At 41.2% G+C, this 18365-nt stretch overlaps 1 protein-coding gene and 1 non-coding gene across 2 annotated transcripts in view; one reads left to right on the top strand and one right to left on the bottom strand.

The window, feature by feature from the left end:
• LOC120233266 (ATP-binding cassette sub-family A member 3-like) overlaps positions 1 to 5920 on the top strand; it is a 130802-nt gene extending 124882 nt beyond the window's left edge. The window contains exon 27 of the mRNA XM_039234412.1: positions 5493 to 5920. The gene's annotated coding sequence lies outside the window, so the exon portion shown is untranslated. The remainder of the gene's footprint in view (positions 1 to 5492) is intronic.
• A 10009-nt stretch (positions 5921 to 15929) lies between these two features.
• Positions 15930 to 16061, bottom strand: LOC120233303. Its single transcript, XR_005528785.1, has one exon. It is a non-coding gene; the product is annotated as a small nucleolar RNA SNORA42/SNORA80 family (small nucleolar RNA).
• Positions 16062 to 18365: the final 2304 nt, after the last annotated feature.

Below are 18365 nucleotides of genomic sequence, written 5' to 3' on the forward strand. Positions count from 1 at the left end.
GACATAAGTAAATAGGCCCAAGAAAAAATAGAAAACTTAAGCTGATTAATAATAGTTTTTTAATAAAAATGTTAATTGGGGGCACCTGGGTGACTCAATCAGTTAAGCGTCAGACTTCGGCTCAGGTCATGATCTCATGGTTCATGAGTTTGAGCCCCGAGTCAGGCTCTGTGCTGACATCTCAGAGCCTCGAGCCTGCTTCAGATTCTGTGTTTCCCTCTCTCTCTCTCTGCCCCTCCCCCCATTCATGCTCTGTCTCTCTCCTTCAGAAATAAACATTTAAAATTTTTTAAAAAAAAGAAAATGTTAATCAGAACTCATCCCATCTGACTCTCCAGAAAAAGGCCCAGTTGAGTTTAACTACTTTCAAGGAATCTCTGTATTTTATAAATTGTTCCTGAAAATATAAGAACTGCAAAATTGATACCATTTTATGAGGTCATATAACCTTGATACTAACAATCATATAAACTTGATACTGGATAAGCATAAATTAAGAAAACTTTTAATTCTATTTCACTTATGAAAATAGATTTGGGCAGATTGCTTTCTAAACCTTCTGTCCATCATCATCCTGGTATTTCATTTTCTTACACTCCTGGGTTCTACTTTTTTTAGTATACTGTATCTTCCTCTTTCTTGATTTTTGTCCTCTTTTTGCTAAGGTGAAACCACAAATAACTTTCTAGGCAAGAGGAGGGAATTTCTGAGTAATTGCCTGGCTGAAAATGTTTCTTTGTACTTCACACTGCTGGGACAGAATGTCTGGGTATAGAATTCTACTCTAAATAGTGCATTTTCTCAGAACATTGAAGACATTATCCCAGTCTCCTAACAGAGATTGCTAATTAGCATTCCTTTGTAGTTAAACAGGTCCCACCCCAAACATGAACACACCCAGCTCTCCCATCTCCCCAAGATTTTTTCCCTTTATGCTTGGGGTTCATACCATGAAGATCTTGGTGTAGGTCTTGTTGCATTCATCCTGTTACCCAAGAGACTCCTTCAAGCTCAAGTCTTTCTCGAGTTTTGAGGAAATGTTTTCAATTATTTATTTAGTGGTTGCTCCCCCTCTATCTTCCCCTGTTCTCTTTTTCTGTATTTACTATTATGCAAATGTGAGATCTCCCACATTAGTGATTTAAGTCCCTTACGTTTTCTGCCATATTTCTTTTGTTCTTTCTGTATCCTCAGAGAGGGCCTCTGTTTTGTCTTCCAGCCCTTATCTTATTTCTTTTAAGCAATGGAATTTTTCATTTCAAAGGGTTCTTGTCCCACTAATGGCTGCTTTTTAAAAAAGCATCTTCTGGTTTTATGCATTGCAGGCTTTTCGAATACCTGAGGATTCTACACTTGGAGACATCTGGGTGCTGTACCCTACCTGACTGGAACAACTATTCTAGACACTTTTAAATTTTTCATATTTTCCCTATATTTTTAAGATTTCCAAATCACATGCCTACTCCAAGCTGTGGGCTTCTCCAGGACCCTTCTGAGAAAATCTGCACCCAAATCTCGTGTATCCCCTCTTGCTTGCTTGGTGACAAAGTCTCTTGTTTTCATTTCTCACCACATTTCCATCTGCTTTCTAACTTGCAGTCTTTTATACTGTTAATCTACTCATGACCCTTGCCTTTTGTTTCCCTTTTTTGTTAGAGGTTTATTTCCATTCCATTCATTTTAGGGGAAAGAAGCACCATGTCCTCTGAAATCCGAAGAATAAGATTTAAGCTAGAGAAGAAAACACACACAGACACACACACACACACACACACCATATTCAATCGCTAAAGCTTACGTTGATAATAAACTCAAGAGCATACATTAATCAAGGACGGGTAGGGCTAACCAGTGTAAAGGGATAAAGAGGGCATGGCGCAGGAAGTCCTGATGAGAAGGAGACTTGTTGCAGGAAATAAAGAACACGGGGTGCCTGGGTGGCTCACTCTGTTGAGCACCCACTTCCACTCAGGTCATGATCTCACTGTTCCATTGGGGAGTTTTAGCCCTGCCTCTGGCTCTTCGCTGTCAGCACAGAGCCTGCTTGGGATCCTCAGTCCTCTGCTCTCTCTCTGCCCCTCCCCCTCTCTCACATGCGTGCATGATCTCTCTCTAAAAAAAAAAAAGAAAAAGAAAAAAAACATTAAAAACTAAAACAAAACAAAACAGGAAAGAAATAGAGAACACGTCAGTAAAAAGGCTGACAAAAAACGGTGGGAGACGGAGGGCGTAGGGTGCAAGGGTAGGGAGAGGACAAGCCAAAGTAAAGCAAGAGGAAGTGGGGTTATGGAACATACAGGCTGGAGGGGCTGAGGGCAGTGGGACACCAAAACCCGAGCCCGAAAGAGGCTGGCCTAATGCAGGGAAGGGGCGGGCGCCTGCGTGAGGGTGGAGGGGCAGGGTGTGGGGACACGCGCTGGGACGGAAGGGGCGGAGGCCCAGGAGGAGTCGGGGAGAGAGGCTGAGGTTGAGGGAGCGCGGCGCACACGCTGCAGGGTCAGTGGGGGTACACCACTGAGGCTGAGGGAAGGCGGGGGCACGCGCTGGGGGGGCGCGGGCAGGGAGTAGGGATGCACGCGCTGGAGCTTCCAAGGTGTGGGGATACACCTGTTGGGGCTGAGGGAGCGCGGCGCACGCGCTGGGGGCGGGGTCTGGAGTGGGGATGCACTTACACGGGGTTCAGGGTGTGGAGATTCACCTGCTGTGGATGAGTGAGCGCGGCGCGCGCGCTGAGGGGCCAGGGAGTGGGGGATACAGGCGCGGGGCCTGAGGGAGACGGGCGCACGCGCAGGTGGCTGAGGGGAGGGCCGCCGGCGTGGAGGTTTGGAGACGGCGGGCGGCGCGCTGGGTTTTGAGCGCAGCCAGAACCGCGGGAGCGAGGTGTCTTGGGTGAGTATCGCCATTGGCTGGGGCGCTGCTGGCCGGGAGAGTCGCGCGCCGCCCAGGGCAGGTGATGGTCGTGGGACGGAGGGAGGCGCGAGCCCCTCGCCCAGTTCTCTGCGGAAGGCAGCTGTGGCGCCCGCTGCCAGGGAGACTCGGAGCCGTGTGGCGAGTGCCGGCAGGCCCCTTGCCTGGAGCTCCTTCCCTCCCATCAAATCTGGGTGCACACAGGGCCTTCGACCCCACCTTGCTGAAGGCCTGAAGTCCAACGTGATGGGTCAAAGTGTGCCCTGGCTTTGTAAAGTTCTGGAAAATTTAGGTTGATTCCTGAAATTCGGCGAAAAATTTGAAATGACTTTTTCCTCTTTACCCAGTCAGGACTGAAGTCACTGTGTACCATCTAATTTGATTTCTACTTGAAAATGACCTGTGTATGTTTTGTTTCAGTGTTAAAATATAGTTTGTGCGTGCAGTGACTATAAATTAAGTAATTTTATTTTGAACAGCTTGTATTTAAAAACGTAATTTTTAAAAATGTTTATTTATTTTGAGAGAGGGAAAAGGGAGGGACAGAGAGAGAGACAGACAGACAGAATACCAAGCAGGCTCCAGACCATTTTTAAAGAAAGAAGTGGCAAAACCTACTGGCAATCTGTGGGGGGAGTAAATGATAAAAGAACAGCCACATGGGTCTGTACTTGGGGAACCATGAACAGAGTTAAGGAAGTTGAGAAGTTGAATTTGTCAGCAAAATCTTGTGCCTTACTGGCTTTCTCATGGCCCATGGTTTTGTTAGTAAGCCTCAAAATGGAAGTCCAACTACATTGTAAAATGTCAGAACAAGAGCTACTGAGACCAGGGCTTTCCCGGAGAATCCAATACAATGGTCACTGGAAATATAAAGGTTCTGCCCTTCCACCACCATCACAGATACTAGATTGAACAGTGAGTATATTCAAATCTTTACCTTAACCAACCCAACAAAACTGAGTAAGCTCTCTCTTTGGACACTTTGATGATTCAGAGAGAGAGAGAGATCCTCCTGCCTAGAGTTTAGTCTTTAAGAAAAAGCATAAATAGATATAAAAGATACCAAAGTTGCATATCCCATAACACGGGAAAAAAGCAGTGTGTGTTAGGAAGAAATTCATTCACTCCTTTTTTCAGAATATTGAACACATACTCTATGCCAAACACTGCTAAACACTGAACACCTAGTAAAGAACTCCACAGAAGAAGTGTCCCTTTCCTGGTTTTATATTTTAGTAACAAAGATAATAAACAAGATACAGATTGATAAATGCCATAAGAGAAATAAAGTGATAAGAGAGAGTAAGAGTTGGCCAGTCTTGGAAATCTAATACACTCAAGTTCATAGAGGTAAATAGTTCCTACTAAGTAGTTTATACAGTTAACTAGAATTATAACTCAAGCCCATGGAATCACTGGAAATTTTCCAGTTTCTCTTTACTGCATATCCAGTTAATTTCCTGCAACATTTGGAAAGATGACATTTCTTTTGATGCTGCCATTCCTAAGAATACATCAGATTTTTTTGTACAGGTTTTGTAAGAAAGATATACAGAAGCGTGAATATAAAAAACAGGGTTTGGTTGGGGGAGTTTTTTCTTAGGCAGGAGGATTATTATTCAATGAGCTGTGTGCTAGATAGATATTTTTCTACTCTTAGAGATGGGGAATGGGAGGCATTGACCTTTGTAGCTATTTTTTTAAGTTCTATTCTTTTTAGTTGTTATCTCTGCATGGAATAATGTGTGTGTGAAAGAGTAATATAAAAATAGGAGTATAGCATTTCTGATTTGATTCCAGTAAACATTTTGTTGGGCATTCTACATTTCTCCTCTTTAGTCTTTACCAGTGGTGAATTGCTTCTTCAAATAGAAGAATGGCAGTGGTGTTTAAGCAGATTACATTTCTTCTTAGGGAGAATTTTGCTTTAAAAATAAATATACTTAGGGGCGCCTGGGTGGCTTAGTCGGTTAAGCGTCCGACTTTCGCTTAGGTCATGATCTCGCGGTTCGTGGGTTCGAGCCCCGCGTCGGGCTCTGTGCTGACTGCCAGCTCAGAGCCTGGAGCCTGTTTCAGTCTGTGACTCCCTCTCTCTCTGACCCTCCCCTGCTCACGCTGTCTCTCTCTCTCTCTCTCCTAGAAATAAATAAAAATATAAAAAATAAAAAAAAAATAAATATACTTAGGGGTGCCTGTCTGGCTCAGTTAACACCCAACTCTTGATTTCTGTCAGTTAAACATCTAACTCTTGATTTTGGCTCAGGCCATGATCTCACGGTTTGTGGGATCAAGTTATGCTTAGGGCTCTGCACTGACAGCGTGAAGCCTGCTTGAGATATTCTCTCTCTCTCTCTCTCTCTCTCTCTCTCTCTCTCTCTCTCTCTCTCCCTCTCCCTCCCTCCCTCCCTCTCCCCCCGCCTTCTGCCTCTCCCTGTCCCATACCCTGCTCACATGCTCACTTTCTCTCTCTCTTAAAATAAATTTAAAAACTTAAAAAGTAGAGTATACTCATCTAAAAAATAAGGGGGGACTTAATACCTGATGAGTAAATATGTTATAGTAACTGATACTTTCTATTTCAGGATCATAGATTCAAAACGAGCATTTGGATCATCAAAAAATCAAACACACACTAGAGTTAGGGAGCTGTTAGTATGTTCTTTAGAAAGGTGGTGATTGGCATATATATTTGTAAGTCCAGAAATCCACTTTGGTTAAAGGTTAGAAAAGGAAGTAAGAATACCACTAATAAGAGTAAGTCAAGGCAAACATTTGATCAGATGTGACCAGCATATGGGTTTCAGGAAGACACAAATACTGAATAATGCAGTACTCACACAGACATAAATACTGATAATGCAAACCAAAAAGAAGTCTGATGAGACAGGATCCAGCTTCCACAGGAATTGGAATAGGTGGGCAAAATGTCCTGGAGAACAGACACAACATACTAACCTCAGAAAGTTTGAGAATTAACAGTCTTTTGCCAAAATAGTTTCCAAATACTTCCCCTTTGGTCATCAGAAAGCTTAGGGGGGGGTGCGGGGGGCAGGGGCCTGGGTGGCTCCATTGGTGGAGTATCTGACTTTGGCCTAGGTCATGATCTTGCCATTCCCAAGTTCGAGCCCCATGTCAGGCTCTGTGCTGACAGACTGGAGCCTACTTTGGATTCTGTGTCTCCCTCTCTCTCTCTGTCCCTCCCCTACTCATGTCTCTCTGTCTCTCAAAAATAAATAGACATTTAAAAAAATTTTGTTTAAGAAAGCACCTTAGGGGGAATAGCTGATTGAAGTGTGGAGTGACTAAACAAGAAAGACAGCTTTTGGCAAGAAGATACTGACACTTTTGAGTACATGGAGCATTAGGTATTAAGGAGTGAGGGAGGAAGGGATAACAAAACCTTGATGTGACATTAAACACTATGTTCTTGTGTCTTTCATTTTGTTTCAGAAGCAACAGTGGATTCTTCTAATCAGGGAATTTATACTGGAATTGCTGTTTACTGTCATTCTCTTGGTATTTTGAAATTCTGGTTCTATAAAGCATATGGATGCTTTCACAGTTGCAAATCAGTCCCTCCAGAGTCCGCCTTCTTATTTCCTTAATACCAGTGTCTAAAGAAACTGGGAACTGGTTTATATAATTTCCAAAAATGAAGTACTGAAAAATCTAACTAAAATGACACAACAGATTTTATTAAATATTAAAAGAAGCTATTAACAGTTATATTCTATATGGCAGTTCGTTTCTTTAAGTAATTTTAAGTTTACTTTATACTTGGCCCTCATTATTTTAAGCAACCCAAGAGAGAATTAGTTACCTCATGAGTAAAAAAAAAAAAAAAAAGACAAATTAGGATGTGACCCATAAAATGAGGAATTTTAATTAAATTGTTGGTGCAGATCCTTACTTAGATTTTACATCTTCTTGTCTATGGTCGTGGGGCCAACAATGGATGATGCTTAACTGTAGACAACAGTTGAAATTCTCCAAATGAAAGTTGACTCTGCAAGTGAGGAGTTTTACAGAAAATCAGGAAACTGAAGTTTTGCCATCTGTGGCAAACAAAAGGAAAAGCACAACAGTGGCTTAACAAATTTGTCTCTGTAAAGTTGTCTGATACGTCTCATTCCCGCAGATAGAGTATCAGATATTATTGCCTTTATGTTGAAAGCTTACTTCTTGGATTTTCTCCCTTCATAGTTCGTTTCCTCAGAGGAAATTTTTAAATACATTAAATATTATAAGGATTCTGTGTGATGGCTGCTGTTGTATTTGACCAGGACTTCGAACATAATAATGATTCCTTACCACTTAAGGTGAACACTTAATTTAAAATGTCCCCAGGGTTATAATAAGAATTTAATTATCAGATCTAGAATTGCTCATTGGAATTTAACTGCTTCATTAATCAACATATTTACTCTCACAGTATCTCCGCCAAGACCAGAATTGACAAGTTTTGGTTGATCTAGTTAAGAACCCACATGATCTTTGGTAGTTGAGGTCTGGGAACCAGTATTTTTTCTGACGAGGAACTGCTTTGAATTTTTCTGAAATTTTGTGATTACTGGGTAAGTGAGTGAACATGGCACCAACGATTTAGCAGGGGGATCTTCTGTGGATTTCATGAAGCACTAGACAGATGGTTAGAGGATGTGAAATTAATGGCTGTCTAGGTCAGCTATTGAAAAATCTTCAAAGCTCCTGAGCAGTTACTGTCAACTTATCAAGGAGGATGTGTTTGGTACTTCATCTGCCTAAATGGAGGTCTAGCAGAAACAGCTACCTTCTCAAGATTCCAAAGTTCTCATTCTTTTCTTCTCATAGTCTGGTTTACAATAACAGATTCAGTGGCTTGAAATCATTTCATTCATTCCCCATACTGGTGGAGTATCTGCTATGTTCCAGGAGACACAGTAGGTATTCAGGGATGAAGGCCCTTATTCAGTGATGAACAAAACAAGCTTATCTCGTGGCTGTCCTTCTAGTGGAGAGGGAAGTGGATACACAAATAAGCTATTATCAGTATTAACTCTAGTAACTAATATTAGCAATTGTGATGACTAATTATTTTGTGTGTTAATAATTAAGGTGCTATGAACAGGAAGAAACAATTGTGCTGTGAGGAAGACTATCAAAAAATGACTCTGGAAAGGTGGCATTTAAACTGAGAGGTAAAGGGTAAGAAGATACCAGCCAGCTAGCAGAGGTCAAGTTCAGGAGTACCTTCCAGCTGGAGAGAGTATCACTTGTTCAGCCCCTGAGGCTGGAAAAAAGATTGATGTGATTAGATCATCTGACATCTAGAGGTGAAGCAAAAGGAATGTTGGAAAGGTATGCAAAAGCATTGTAGGCCTTGATAAGAGTTTACATTTTATTCCAAGTACAATCAAAAGTCATTAGAAGAGATTTACCAGAAGAGCACTTCTTTTTAACACCAAGCATATAATACCTACAACAAACACTTAATGGGAATTTGTTGTTAGTTGTGCCAAATTTAATTCGGTAGTCTCATGTTAGACTATCGGTTGGTCCTTAGTACTATCCTGAGAGGAGATTTAATACAGTGGCAGGGATAAGAGCCAAATTTTGTAGAATTAAATAATAGATAAATATAAAAATAAAAAAGTAAATGTAGTCATTTTACTCTACTTAACTAGCTTTTGATAAAAGGTATATGTGGGGCACCTGGGTGGCTCACTTAAGCCTCCGACTTCAGCTCAGGTCATGATCTCACAGTTCGTGGGTTCGAGCCCTGCGTCAGGCTCTGTGCTGACAGCCAGCTCAGAGTCTAGAGCCTGTTTCAGATTCTGTATCTCCCTCTCTCTCTGACCCTCCCCTGCTCATGCTGTCTCTCTCTCTCTCAGAAATAAATAAAACAAAAAAGGGATATGTATTTTAAAAGCATTTTTATTGCCATCCTTATTCACATTATATTTTCAAGTATGAACTACTTCCTCTAATATGGTGCCCTGGGGTCACATACCTTCTGTTTGTGCTAGCCAGTCTTACTTCATTTGTACTTAATACTCTAGTCTGATTTTCTCTTTGATGCTATATATCCCTGGTTTTAAAGCAATGACAGAATATCCAGGTGGATTTAAGTGGCAAATATTAAAATTGTAAAGTTAAGTTTCTGTTCCTTGAACCTCCTAATTCTCTTGATTATTTCTGTCTGCCCTGCTAAAATATAAAGTCTTATTCATCTTTCCACACTTCACATTATATAGTATACTGCTTCAAGCATGGTTGGTTTAGCATTAATATATATTTTTTAAGCAAAATTAATTTTTCTGCTACTGATACTTTTCCCAATTTATTTTATGATGGCAAGATACACATAACATAAAACATATTCTCTTAACCACTTTAAGTGTACAATTCAATAGTATTAAATACATTCTAATGTGTGTACAATTCATACAATTGTAATGCATATCATACCTTACAATTATTCATCTCCATATTATTTTCAACTTGGAAAATATTTATTTCAGGGCATCTGGGTGGCCCAGTCAGTTGAGCGTCCGACTTCAGTTCAGGTCATGATCTCATGGCTCATGGTTTTGAGCTATGCGTGGGGCTCTGTGCTGACACCTCAGAGACTGGAGCTTGCTTCACATTCTGTGCCTCCCTCTCTCTGCCCCTCCCTCACTCACACTCTGTCTTTCCCTCTCTGTCTCTCTCTCTCAAAAATAAACATTAAAATTTTTTTAAAAGAAAATATTTATTTCAGCTTAGAAAATATACCCCAGATCAAAACTACAATGAGTGTCTGCACCAGTTTGCATTCCCACAAACACTGCAAAAGGGTTCCCCTTTCTCCACATCCTCACCAACATCTGTTGTTTCCTGAGTTGTTAATTTTAGCCACTCGTGTCTCAGTGTGGTTTTGATTTGCATTTCCCTGATGATGAGTGATGTTGAGTATCTTTTCCTGTGCTGTTAGCCATCTGGATGTCTTCTTTGGAAAAGTGTCTATTCATGTCTTCTGCCCATTTCTTCACTGGATTATTTAGTTTTTGGGTATTGAGTTTGATAAGTTCTTAATAGATTTTGGATACTAGCCCTTTATCTGATGTGTCATTTGCAAATATACTCTCAGATTCTATAGGCTACCTTTTAGTTTTGTTACTTGTTTCCTTTGCTGTGCAGAAGCTTTTTATCTTGATGAGGTCCCAGCAGTTCGTATTTGCTTTTCTTTTACTTGCCTTCAGCGACCTGTCTAGTAAGAATTTGCTCCAACTGAGATTAAAGATGTTGCTGCCTGTGTTCTCCTCTAGGATTTTGATGATTTCCTGTCTCACATTTAGGTCTTTCATCTATTTTGAATTTATTTTTGTGTATGGTATAAGAAAGTGGTCCAGTTTCATTGTTTCACATGTTGCTTGCTGTCCAGTTTTCCCAACACTATTTTTTGAAGAAACTGTCTTTTTTCCATTGGATATTCTTTCCTGCTTTGTCAAAGATTAGTTGACCATACAGTTGTAGGTGCATTTCTGGGTTTTCTGTTCTGTTTCATTGATCTATGTGTCTGGGTTTGTGCCACCTAGACTATCATACTGTCTTGATGACTACAGATTTGTGTAATATAGCTTGACATAGTTTTTAAAGCTGTAAGAAACCATCAGCACACCAACACACATGTCATAGGAATTCCATTCCAGGAGGAGAGAGAAAGGGGCAGATCAAATATTCAAAGAAATAATGGCTTTAAACTTCCCAGATTTGTAAAAAACATAAATAAATAACCTACACGTTCAAGAAGCTTAGTATAGGATAAATGTTGAGAACTTTAGGTAGGACTGCCTTGCCAGCACAACCTTTCCCTCAACCGTTTGTACTTGAAGGAAAGCATGTTTCAACCAAGGTGAATGTTTCTCAGCAAGAGGTCCTGATTATCCATTCCAACCAGATTCCCACCTATGAGAACTACTCTAACCTGATCAGTCCCTCTACAGCCTTCAACCTTTTTAATTTTATTTTTTATTTCTCTGTGGTTCTGAGATCCTCTGCAGGCCCACCAGGAGTGGTCTTAGGGTCAATGAATATTCAACTCACAGGATTATCATGAGCCATGCTGGGTACCAGTCTACTCAGAAAGATGTAGAACAGGGGCGCCTGGGTGGCTCAGTCGGTTGAATATGAGACTCTTGACTTCAGCTCAGGTCATGATCCCAGGGTCGTGGAATGGAGCCCCGTGTTGGGCTCCATGCTGGATATGGAGCCTGCTTGGGATTCTCTCTCTCTACCCCCTGCCTCTGCTCCTCTCTCTCCCTCTTTCTGTAAGAAAGAAAAAAAGAGAAGGAAAAATATAGGACAGGAAATGCAGCATCCCAGCATCAGGTGCTGCCCTTCTGTGAGTCCTTGCAGCAACTCAGGTGCAAAAGGACAAAATCCACCTCACATAGGTGTGGAAACCTCAATGGCTTAGAAGCTCCAAAGGAGCAGTTCCACAGCTGTAACTTCTAGAGTCCCCACAAGAAGCCCAGTTACAAGGGATGAGGGTCAATACCCTCAGGAAAGCCCATAGTGTGGCTTCTTTGTCTGGTGTTTAGTGTTCTTCTTGTCCAGGTGTACTTTGCCAGCTGGGTTACTTTCACTGTAAGCAATATCACCTAGTAACATAGTTAATGTCTTTATCTGGTTGCCAGGAGAACATACCTAGTTAATCAGAAGTCAAGTTCTCAAAAAATGTAACACACTAAAATGCTTTCACCACTCATTTACTCATTTGTCAACAAAGGAGGGGCACCTGGGTGGCTTAGTCGGTTAAGCGTCCGACTTTCGCTTAGGTCATGATCTCGCGGTTCGTGGGTTCGAGCCCCGCGTCGGGCTCTGTGCTGACTGCCAGCTCAAAGCCTGGAGCCTGTTTCAGTCTGTGACTCCCTCTCTCTCTGACCCTCCCCTGCTCCGCTGTCTCTCTCTCTCTCTCTCCTATAAATAAATAAAANAATAAATAAAAATATTAAAAAAAAAAAAAAAGGAAACACATGAGGTTGCTTGTCTACCTGTTAAATATATATATTCACATATGTATATGTATATGTTGGAGACAAGAACAGGGCACATTTCACTGTATTTACTATGCTTCTCAGCATCTGGCATGTATATAGGAATTGCCATAGGGGCACCTGGGTTGCTTACTCCATTAAGCATCCAACTCTTAGTTTCAGCTCAAGTCATGATCTTGCAGTTCATGAGCTGGAGCCCCACGTCTGGCTCTGTGCTGGCAGTGTGGAGCCGCCTGGGATTCTCTCTCCCTCTCTTTCCTCTCTCTGCATGCCCCTCACCCCACTCATGTTCGCTCTCTCTCAAAATAAATAAGCTTTAATAAAAGGAACTACCATAATTTATAGCCTCTCTTCCTTGCTTCCTTTTGCCTTAAACTGTTCCCTATATAATGTGGCACCAAGCGTAAGCTAAGTACAGGTATTGTCCTCCTGGATAACTCATCTTCTGGCATGGATCCTGTGGCCCAGCACTTCCTCTGGGACAAAGTCTCATGAGCCTGTGAGCCTGGCAAGGCCATTGTTATAATCATTGATGAGTGTTGTCCATATCTTGATTGAGGGATGGGGCAGAGGGGAGTTACACTTGGTGCCATGGGCATCTGATCATGTCCAAAAACACAGATCAGTAAGGACCTTCCAAGGCCTAGTAATGTCCCTGGAAGAATTACAGTGTGTGATTCCTGCCAGAAGAAATATCCTACAGTTCTTAGATGAAGTCTCTGGAACACTCTGTCCAAAAATGGGAAAGAAAAAGAGATTGGAGCTCTTACTGCAGATTTAAGCATCTGCCACTTGGTTTCTGTTTTTGACTACAATAGAATGTAGTTAACAGAGATTCCCCCAAATCTTACCTAGGTCCTAAATACTAGTCATACCAAGAGCTTCCCTGATTCTTTCAGTGTTCCAGCCTTCACCATGCCATGGGAGACCTCTCCAGCCCTACTTCCCTTTGGTTCCTGATTTTCCCAGTATGGAAGACTGGCCATTATGGTAAATGGGAAGTTCAAGTGCTTTGGCAATCTACAGTATCTGAAGAATAAGTGTGGAAGTGTATATATTCTACAGGCCAAAATTAAGACAGATAAACAGGTAGAAGAGCAGAAGAGATGGAAAACCTGAAGATATTCATTGAAACCACCTTTCCAGGTAATAAGGCTTAGGCATGATCCTTGCAGTTAAGCTCTTATTGATTCTTACTGTTCCCAAGCTTTTCACCCCAGTGTTGTAGAAATAAGAGATAGTAAGGCCCTCAGCAGCCCCTCTTTGTCATTATGCAATTACAATGCTTTCTTTAAAAAAAATTTTTTTTAATGTTCTATTTCTTTCTGAGAGAGACAGCATGAGCAGGGGAGGGTCAGAGAGGGAGACAAAGAATCTGAAACAGGCTCCAGGCTCTAAGCTATCAGCACAGAGCCCGGCGCAGGGCTCGAACTGACAAACCACGAGATCATGACTTGAGCTGAATTCGGACGCGTAACCGACTGAGCCACCCAGGTGCCCCTACAGTGCTTTCTAAGTGTAGAATTCGGTAGTGTTAAGTGTATTCACATTGTTGTGCAACTAATCTGCATAAATTTTTCACCTTGCAAAACTGAAACTCTACCCATCTCTTTATCTGCCTCCCCATTTCCCTCCTTCCCCAGCCACTAGCAGCCGCCATTCTACTTTCTGTCTCTATGAATTTGACTACTCTAGATACATCATATAAATGGAATCATACAGTACTTGTTTCTTTACGACTGGCTTATTTCATTTTGTATAATGTCTTCAAGGTTCATCCATGTTGTAGCAGGTCTCAGAATTTGCTTCCTTTTCGCAGCTGAATAACATTCTGTTGTACATACACATTGCATTTTGTTTATTCATTCATCCATCAGTGGACACTTAAGTTGCATCTACCTCTTGGCTACAGTGTGACCAATGTGGCTGTGAACATGGGTGTGCAAACATCTCCCCAGGATCCTGCTTTCAAATCTTTGGAATATATACTCAGAAGTGGGATTGCTGGATCATATGGCAACTCTTTTAAGTTTCTGAGGAGCCTCCATATTGTTTTCCATAGTAGCAAACCATTTTACATCCTGACCAACACTGTACAAGGATGAAACCCAATGATTCAAGGGACATTCTTACTAGAATGTTATTACCTACTACTTTTAATGTGAAAACGAAGATTCCTTCCCCTTCATGTCCAATAAAGAGAGGCCAAAAACTCAATTGCAGGGGAGAAAAACACAGTCAAGAATAAAGTGAGACAAGCACCTTTTTGCCCTGAAACTCTTCCCTGGGGCAAATCTAGGGACACAAAACTGACCTGTACGTCTTTCCAAAAATTTTCCTGTTGACGCCTCTGTGAATTTTTATGGAACAGAGACAATGGGGACATAGTCAGCAATGTCACATGTGACTAGAAAGATAAATCTGCATGCAACATGTATATATTTTTTTTAATTAGGAGCTTTGCTTTATTCCCTCTTTTGAATTGACTCTAGCCTTTGCTTTGTTTTAAAAAATACATGTGCCATGTTTCACCTTATCCCTCACAAAAAGCACTTCTTTCCATTTGTCAGACAGCTCCCTAAAGCATGAGCACCAAGGGAAGGTCCATTACCACATACTCAGTAAGGACTTTACCAGGGGAAAGGTGAGTGTGGTACCATGCTCTCCTAATATCATAGGAAGTGTCTGACCTTAGAGCCAATGGATAACACGAAGCATTCAAATTCAGGCATCTGAGAGATTTCAGACAAACCTGGCTCCGTCAGAGACCATTTCTCCTCTTCCCTTTCTTGAACTGTGTAAAGCCAGTAGTTTCTTTCCAGCTCTCACCATAGTAGTTTTATACAACATGGCTTAATCTTAAATTATTTAGGCCTCTTAGGAGTTACTCTCATAATTTGAGGGTGTAGATAGATGAGTTGTGTTTCAGCAGGTGTGAGGTTCATAAATTCGCAGTATCCTGGGAAACTGACACTAACAGGTAGACAGGCAAAACTTTTCCTCTCTAACTGGGATTTATTAGCTTCACAGGGAGTCTCCGGGTCCATGCAAGGTGGGAGTAAACAGAGCCCTTTCCTCTTCTACTCTCTACTAAGCCGGTAGTTCTCCCCACCTGTCCCTCTGAGCGCCTTTAATAACAGTAATTTCTTCTGCTGCTTTCAAGGGATTTGGTACCTTGGAGGCAATCAAAGATGAATATGGATTAGAAAATTATTTCATTAGTCAGATCATATTGGAGCAAGTATTCCTAGCCTGGCCCAAACAAATTAAAAAAAAGAAAAACAAACAAACCCAAAATTATAAAGATAATTGAATCCAAACCACCATTTGACAGGTATCAAATAACTGAAACATAGGGACAATGTCTAGACATAAATGTGTACATACATGCCTTGAGGGGTATGTGTGTTTGCATATAAAAACGTGTTCCCTTGTGGCGCCTGGGTGGCTCAGTGGGTTGAGCACCTGACTTCAGCTCAGGTCATAATCTCAGGGTTCATGAGTTCAAATCTCACATCAGTCTGTGCTGACAGCTGAGCCTGGAGCCTGCTTCAGATTCTGTGTCTCTGTCTCTCTCTGCCCCTCCCCTACTCCAACTCTCTCTCTCTCCCTCTCAGATTCTGTGTCTCTGTCTCTCTCTGCCCCTCCCCTGCTCCAACTCTCTCTCTCTCTCTCAAAAATAAATAAACATTAAAGACATATACTCCTGCTATATGCTAATTACTATATAGTGGCAGAGGCTAAACCAGCTGCTCCTAGACTTTATGACTATGCACTAGATTCACCCGGGGGGCTTTTCTTTAAAATGAAGATTCCTAGATCCCAAACCCTGTAGATTCTTATTCAATCAGAGTGATGGAGAATCCAGGAATCTGCATTTGAGCTAGTATTCCACCTAATCCTAATGCGTATTTGGCTGTGGGGCAAAAATAGGATAGGCTTCCCAGGGATTCACAAATTAAGGCTTGCAATTTTAATACCTACAAAGTCATTTTTTTTTCCTACTGCCCAGCCCCCCTCAGTGCCCACAGCCCACGGGTCAGGAAGCTGGGCAGTGGTTCAGGGCTGCGCTCCCTCTGGCATGGCTCCACTCCGAGAGGCCCATGGACATGGGCCCGCCATCAATCACCGTGCACAAAGTAATTTTTATTCTTGGGAATACCAGGTGACAACATATCTTCAGTCATGCCACCACTCAAATAAGACTTCTATTAAAGCCATAATGAATAGATGATAAACAATTTTCCTTTCTTTCCCAAACTTATACCAGTGTCAAAGCCTCCTTGCTACTTGAGTCAAAATAATTTCAAAGAGGACAGATCAGGCTGCCTTGCTTGAAGAATTTCAGATTTTTTGATATCATGAGCTCTAAACTGGACATCATAAGAATGGAGCACTGGCTGACTCCAGAATATTCTTTCTAGGTAGGGTGTGAATCCTGAGGTTCCTTCCTTTCTTGTCTTTGCAATCTTATGAAACAAGTGATCTCTCTTGGGTACTCTCCTTCATATCTGACATCAACCGAGAAAGTGCATAGCAAACTTACTCAGATGCCACATACAAGTAAGAGAAAAGTGAAGCACAGAGTTTTTAAGACAAAAGGAATGTGTATTTCTGTTTAATAAAATGCACAGATCCAAGAGAAGCAGGAGAATAAAACATTAACTAGAGGAGCTTTGATTTCAGATCCTGACCACTAAAGTGAGGTGTCAAAAATAACCATGAGCTTGGCCCCTGCACAGGGATGATATACAAATTAGTAAAGCATTCCATATTTTAAAAATTTTTACATAACCATGCCCAATTATGATTGGTAGCTACTGTAAACATTTATGAGTCATAGTTTTCTCCATTAAGGAGATTAAAATCAAAGAAGGGTTAAAATCAAAGAAAGCTAAAATGTTGATTCTGGTTGAAACTGGGCAGTAGGTAAATGGGAGTTCATTATACTGTCCCTTTAACTTCTGTTTGTCTGAAAATGTCAATAATGTTTTTTCTTTTAATCTAGTTAAGGAAGATAAAACATGAATGAACAATCAATTACAATACAAGGCAGTCAAATTCCAAGAAGGGAGAAAAAATTCCAGGCTATAGTGCTATTTGCCTGGGTAGAAATCTGACAGGAACAGGGAAGGAAATGCCAACAATCAAAATTAGGGATTAGGAGGAGCCATGATTAATGCCTATGGCTCTAACACGGCAAGATGATGTTCCCAAGTACAAGATCATACCACTTTCCTGGATATGTGGTATCCTCCTTCCTTATGATGTTTCTCCCCACCCACCCAACTCCAGCTCGAGGCAGGAAGTTAGGTTCCATGGAGTCAAATTTGACTCTACATTAAGAAAACTAACAAAACTTTTCAGCAATATACTCCTCTGGTCTTCCATGTCTATTCTCTTCTTGTCTGTTCCTTTCCTCTCCAGGGCTTGCAATGTCTCCTACACAGAAACAATTTCAAGGACCTAATTTTCTTCTGCAATAAAATTCTGAGTTGTGGCAGAAATCTGACATGAGCTAGTAAGGCAACCTGGAGAAATTTCAAGGTTTTCTGTCACATACACCCTTGTTTTTATGCTAGTCTGGGCCATGGGCATTATAAAAGAGGAAAAGAGATTTTAAAAATACATTTAAAAAGCAACACTAATAAGTAAGGAGATGTAAGCAATCTGGAAACTCATCTAAAGAATGCTCTTCTTCCCTCCCTTTTTTCTCCTTTATTTCTTATACTTTTGGTCACCCACTTTCTCCTTCTGTCTTCCATCCTTAACTCTTTTACTACTTCCCTCCATTTTGGGGGCTTACTCCTCCAAGCATTAAGTATTCAAAAGATATAGGGAGTGACAACGCAAAGGGAGAATTGGGGCTCATGGATCCAGCCTCCTCTAGCACTATAATTACATAATTAGCTGTACAACTGGTTGGGAGCTGAAGAAAAGCATGAGGTGGAAAACATACAATACCTACCAACCACACATGTTAACAATGGCATCCCATCTCAACTACACACACACACTTCCTCCTCTTATAAGCAAGTCACTGAATTACGTAGGACATTGATATGATGTGGAAGTGGTAGATCTGTCCACAAGATGGCAGTCCTACTTTGTAGTATATAACAAAAGGAAATTTGCAGTGGTACAAAATACGAATGAACTTAGAATTATATTATTTATGTAGGTGATAGCATGAATTAAATTTCAGTTCCCACCACATATGAACAGAATTTTTTACTTAGGTCACAGTTACATTTTGAGGTGTAGGTGGTGTTACATCCAAAGAATAAGGGAACATTCTAAATAGGGGTAAGTGTGTGTGTGTGTATTCCACCTAACCTGAACTGTTGGATGAAGTTCCAATGACTGGACTCTCACGAGTGCAGCTGATTTGGGGTTAATTCTTTTTTTTTTTTTTAAATATTTTTATTTATTCCTAGG

The sequence above is a fragment of the Hyaena hyaena genome, unplaced genomic scaffold, assembly GCF_003009895.1.
Source record: "Hyaena hyaena isolate Hyena2069 unplaced genomic scaffold, ASM300989v1 scaffold_88, whole genome shotgun sequence".
NCBI classification, from domain to species: Eukaryota; Metazoa; Chordata; class Mammalia; order Carnivora; family Hyaenidae; genus Hyaena; species Hyaena hyaena.